This window comes from Bufo gargarizans, chromosome 4 (assembly GCF_014858855.1).
Source record: "Bufo gargarizans isolate SCDJY-AF-19 chromosome 4, ASM1485885v1, whole genome shotgun sequence".
In the NCBI taxonomy this organism is placed as follows: Eukaryota; Metazoa; Chordata; class Amphibia; order Anura; family Bufonidae; genus Bufo; species Bufo gargarizans.
In genome coordinates this window covers 303,067,906-303,073,905 of record NC_058083.1, presented here as the reverse complement: position 1 = coordinate 303,073,905, position 6,000 = coordinate 303,067,906, and positions in this window count along the sequence as shown.

The following is a 6,000-nucleotide window of genomic DNA, read 5'->3' as shown; positions in this document are numbered from 1 at the left end:
CTTTCCTATTGCTTGCTAGGGATGTTGCTAAGTGCTGATATTCGCATAAATTTGCGATAAATTTGTGATTAGAATATTCGCGTTCAACACTATTTGTGAATACGAATATATAGCACTATAGTCTAAATATTTGCAAATTCTCAAAGTGGCGATATTCATGATTCAAATTCGAAATTCAAATATTTACACTCAACACTATTTAAAACCCTAATCTCTAAACAAATGTAATCATTAAAAACAGAATAACTCTTTAAATATCCTATCATGAAGCCATATAAAGCCAAATTAAATATGGGGAAAATAATCATCTTAAAGAAGCTAATTCTAGGAACACTGGAAAGGAAAGCTTACTCATAGTAACATAGTAACATAGTTTATAAGGCTGAAAAAAGACATCTGTCCATCCAGCTCAGCCTGTTATTCTGCAAGTTGATCCAGAGGAAAGCAAAAAAAAAAAAAACAACCTGGGAGGTAGAAGCTAATTTTCCTCACTTTAGGGGAAACAAATTCCTTCCCGACTCCAATCAGGCAATCAGAATAACTCCCTGGATCAAAGACCCCTCTCTATTAGCTATAGCCTGTAATATTACACTCAAGAAATACATCCAGGCCCCTCTTGAACTCTTTTAGTGAACTCACCATCACCTCCTCCTCAGGCAGAGAGTTCCATAGTCTCACTGCTCTTACTGTAAAGAATCCTCATTTATGTTTGTGTACAAACCTTCTTTCCTTCAAACGCAGAGGATGTCCCCTTGTCACAGTCCTGGGGATACATAGATGATGGGAGAGATCTCTGTACTGTCCCCTGATATATTTATACATACTGTAGTTAATAGATCTCCCCTCAGTCGTCTTTTTTCTAAAGTGAATAAGCCTAATGTTGATAATCTTTCAGGGTACTGTAGTTGCCCCATTCCAGATATTACTTTAGTTGCCCTCCTCTGGACCCTCTCCAGCTCTGCTATGTCTGCTTTGTTCACAGGAGCCAAGAACTGTACACAATACTCCATGTGTGGTCTGACTAGTGATTTGTAAAGTGGCAGGACTATGTTCTCATCACGGGCTTCTATGCCCATTTTGATGCAACCCATTATCATATTGGCCTTGGCAGCAGCTGCCCGACACTGGTTTCTACAGCTTAGTTTGCAGTTCACCAAAATCCCTAGGTCCTTTTCCATGTCAGTGTTACCCAATGTTTTACCATTTAGTATGTACTGGTGACTTGCATTATTCCTTCCCATGTGCATAACCTTACATTTGTCGGTGTTAAACCTCATCTGCCACTTCTCTGCCCAAGCCTCCAATCTATCCAGATCCATCTGCAGCCGTATATTGTCCTCTTCTGTGGTAATTACTTTACACAGTTTAGTGTCATCTGCAAAAATTGATATTTTACTGTGCAAGCCTTCTAAAAGATATTTAATAAATATATTGAATAGAATATGGCCCAATACTGACCACTGTGGTACCCCACTAGTGACATTCACCCAATCTGAGAGTGTACCGTTAATAACCACCCTCTGTTTTCTATCACTGAGCCGGTTACTTACCCACATACAGACATTTTCTCCGAGTCCAAGCAGTCTCATTTTATAAACTAACCTTTTATGCTGTACAGTGTCAAATGCTTTGGAGAAGTCCTGATATACGACATCCATTGATTCACCGCTGTCAAGTCTAGAACTTACCTCTTCATAGAAACGGACATGACCAATCCCTCATGAAGCCATTCTGATATGGCGTTATTTGCTTATTTTCATTGAGGTACTCCAAGATAGAATCTCTTAGAAAACCTTCAAACAGTTTACCCACCACAGATGTTAAACTTACCAGCCTATAATTTCCAGGGCTCTGTTTTTAGACCCTTTTTGAATATTGGCACCACATTTGCTATGCGCCAATCCTGTGGAACACTCTCTGTCAGTATAGAGTCCTTAAATATCAGAAATAAAGGTCTGGCTATGACATTACTCAATTCTCTTAGGATACTGTGTGTATGCCATCTGGTCCTGGCGATTTGTCTATTTTAATCTTTTTAAGACACTGCTGTATGCTGTACTTCTTCCTGAGTCAGACAGGGCACTTTTAATTGGGAACTTACTTTTACATTCTGCATTTCATCTGACAGTTTATTTTCTTCAGTGACTACAGTGGAAAAAAAAAATATTTAATAGCTTTTCTTTCTCCTCCTCCTCCTTATCTCCTCATTCCATGATTTAATCTTGGCTTGACACCCTTTTAGTAGTTTCACATTAAGTTCGACAAAGCTGTCCACCTTAGATGAGATTGTTATTAGTGATGAGCGGCAGGGGCAATATTCAAATTTTCTATATTTCACAAATATTTTGTAGAATATTCGTCATATATTTGCAAATTCAACAATTTGCAATTATTTTCTTGATTGCGAAAATCGGCAATATAATATTCGTGTAATACGCTCGCAATACAGGCGTAGGTCACTTTTGCTACATTTTCCAAGCTGCTAGAAGTTTCCTGAGACTGGAGAAAATGGTTGGCATGGCAGAACATTTAAAATGGCTTTATATGCAGATAGAGTGCTCCAATATTTTTGTGATTGCGCTAATTGGCACTAATGATGCGAGTATTTAGGCGCAATACTTGAAATATCACATTTTAGCAGGTCTGACTACATATTACTGATTGGTGCACTATGTATTGTTGTGACATCTATCACACTACCTAACACACTGCACTGCAACAGCTACACTGTATCGGGATATAACCTACTGTGGGGATTCGCTCTGGTAGGCAGGGTAAGCGAACACAGTGCAGAAGCAAAAACAAGGTTGTAAATCAAAGTTCAGTGTTTATTCACACATAGATGAAAAAAAAAAGCCAAAAGTAAGTGTTCAGTTTTGGTGCCTGTTCACACCACACAAAGTCCACAGTGCAAAAAGACTTCACCTGGTCAGCAGATGATTTTCACCCGCATCCGCAGCAGGCTTTAGAGGCCTGTTTCCCCAGCATGCAGTTCTCACAAATAGATGGCCTCAGTGTCTCAAAACACAGACTCCCAAGCTTCTCTGTCATGGAGGATAATCCCCCCCCCCCAGCTGAACTTGCTGGCTGGGTTTTTATATCCCAGCCCAAAACCCGACCTGGAACCGTGGGGAACAGCCACCCACCCTGCTCTTTGGCTGCTCCCAATAAGAACCGGCCCAGATCGGCTTTACAGCCATACTAACAGCTGAAGTGTCAGACTGCAACTTAAAACTGACACTTCAGGGAAAAATCCGGTTCTTACCTCACCGAGGCAAAGAACCTCGGTGACACGTATCTTCCGTCAATGACGGCCCCTTGTTCCTTCTTACATACCTCCCCCCTTTGTTCAACCCTGAGGGGATGAACACTTGCCAGCCAGTGGACCCGGGACAGGGCATCCGCGTTTCCCTGTAACCTGCCTGCCCTGTGTTCCACGGAAAACTTAAAGTTTTGCAAAGATAAGAACCATCTGGTGACCCGAGAATTACTCTCTTTGGCCTGGCTTATCCACTTAAGAGGGGAGTGGTCAGTCACCAGACGGAACTTTCTCCCCAAAAGATAATAGCGGAGAGACTTGAGTGCTGACTTGATGGCCAGGCACTCTCTCTCCACTATACTGTACCTAGTCTCGGCTGGGGTGAGCTTCCGGCTGAGGAAGACAACAGGATGCTCCTCCCCGTCAACATCTTGAGACAGTACAGCACCGAGACCTACCTCGCAGGCATCGGTCTGCACTATAAACTCCCTTTTGGTCGGGTGTCACCAAAACCGGGGACCCACACAGGGCCGACTTCAAAGAGGAGAAAGCCTTTTCCGCCTGCTCATTCCAGTGGACCATCACTGACTTGCGTCCCTTCAAAAGGCCTGTCAATGGTGTGTGGCGACTGTAGCAAAATTGGGGACAAACCTCATATAGTACCCCACCATACCCAGGAACAACTTTCCTTGCCGAGGAGTGACAGGTCGGGGCCAATTCCTAATTGCGTCAATTTTGTTCACCTGAGGTTTGATCATTCCGCGCCCAATTACATACCTTAAGTACTTGGTCTCTTCTACCCTATCGTGCACTTTTTTGGGTTAGCAGTTAAGCCAGCGTTCCTAAGGGAGTCCACTACCTCCTGTACTTTAGGTAGTTGACTTTCCCAGTCGGTGCTATGGATGACGATATCGTCCAGGTACGCTGAAGCATATCGACAATGTGGACAGAGTACAATATCCATTAGCCTTTGAAACGTGGCAGGAGCGCCATGTAGACCAAAAGGTAATACCTTGTACTGATACAGCCCCTGTGGTGTGACGAAAGCCGTTTTTTCTTTGGCAGCCTCCGTCAAGGGTACCTGCCAGTACCCTATGGTGAGGTCCAACACAGGAAAATACTGGGCTTGGCCCAACTTTTCAATAAGCTCATTCACTCGGGGCATGGGATACGCGTCAAACTTGGACAACTCATTAAGTTTGCAGAAGTCATTACAGAACCGCAATATCCCGTCTGGCTTGGGTATTAATACTATCGGACTGGCCCACTCACTTTTTGACTCCTCGATGACACCCAGCTGGAGCATTAGCTGCACTTCCTCCGTGATGGCTTGTCGCCGAGCCTCAGGTACCCAGTACAATTTTAACCGGACTTTCGCCTGAGGCTCAGTGATAATGTCATGCCGGATTATGGACGTGCATCCAGGGAGGTCTGAGAACACATCCGTGTTCCGACTAATGAACTCCCTGGCTTCCTGAGCCTGTTTAGAGGAGAGGCTGTCAGCTTCCCCTAGGAACCCTGGTCGTGGGCTGTCTTCCATACAGGTTTCCCTTTCCTTCCATGGCTTGAGCAGATTCACATGGTACACCTGCTGCAGCTTTCGCCTCCCTGGCTGGTGTACTTTGTAATCTACCTCTCCAATTTTTTCAAGTACCTAGTAGGGCCCCTGCCATCTAGCTAGGAACTTACTGTCTACATTCGGTACCAGAAACAACACCCGATCACCCAGGTTAAAGTTTCGGACCCGAGCCTGCCGATTATAGACCCTACTCTGGGCTCGCTGCGATGCCTCCATATGCTCCCTAACCAGAGGTAACACCTTTTCCATTCATCCCTGCATCTGGGTGATGTACTCAACAACACATTTGTGCAGTGTGTTTTGTTGTTCCCACGCCTCTTTGGCAACGTCCAACAAACCGCAAGGGTGTCTGCCGTATAGCAGTTCGAAGGGAGAGAACCCGGTAGAGGCCTGGGGAACTTCTCGCACTGCGAACATGAGATAGGGCAGAAGAAGGTCCCAGTCCCTCCAATCCTTAGACACCACTCTTTTCAACATATTTTTTAACGTCTGGTTAAACCTCTCTACCAGGCCATCCGTTTGCGGATAATACATGGATGTCCGTAACTATTTTATGTGGAGCAACTTACAGAGTTCCCTCATGACCTTGGACATAAATGGGGTCCCTTGGTCAGTTAGAACCTCCTTAGGCAGACCCACTCGAGAAAACATCTCCATTAACTCCTTAGCTATGAGTTTGGCTGACGTATGCCGCAGTGGCACCGCCTCTGGGTACCGTGTGGCATAGTCGAGGATGACCAGGATGTGCTGGTGCCCTCTAGCTGACTTTGGTACTGGGCCTATGAGATCCATAGCGATCCGCTCGAATGGAACCTCAATAATCGGGAGAGGGACCAGAGGACTATGGAAATGTGGTTGGGGGCTGGTTATCTGGCAGGTTGGGCAAAACTTGAAATACTCTTCTACCTCTCTGAACACACTGGGCCAGTAGAACCGCTGTAGAATCCGGTCCTACGTTTTCTGCTGGCCCAGCTGTCCCCCAAGAACATGTTGGTGGGCTAAATCCAACACAAACTTGTGATAAGCCTTGGGTACCACCAGCTGTTCAATATGCTCACCCCTTAGTTGATTTACTCTGTCCAGCATCTCCTGTTGAACCACAAAACGGGGGAACATAGACTCGGCCCCCAGTTGTTGCGGCTCACCTTCAACCACTACTACA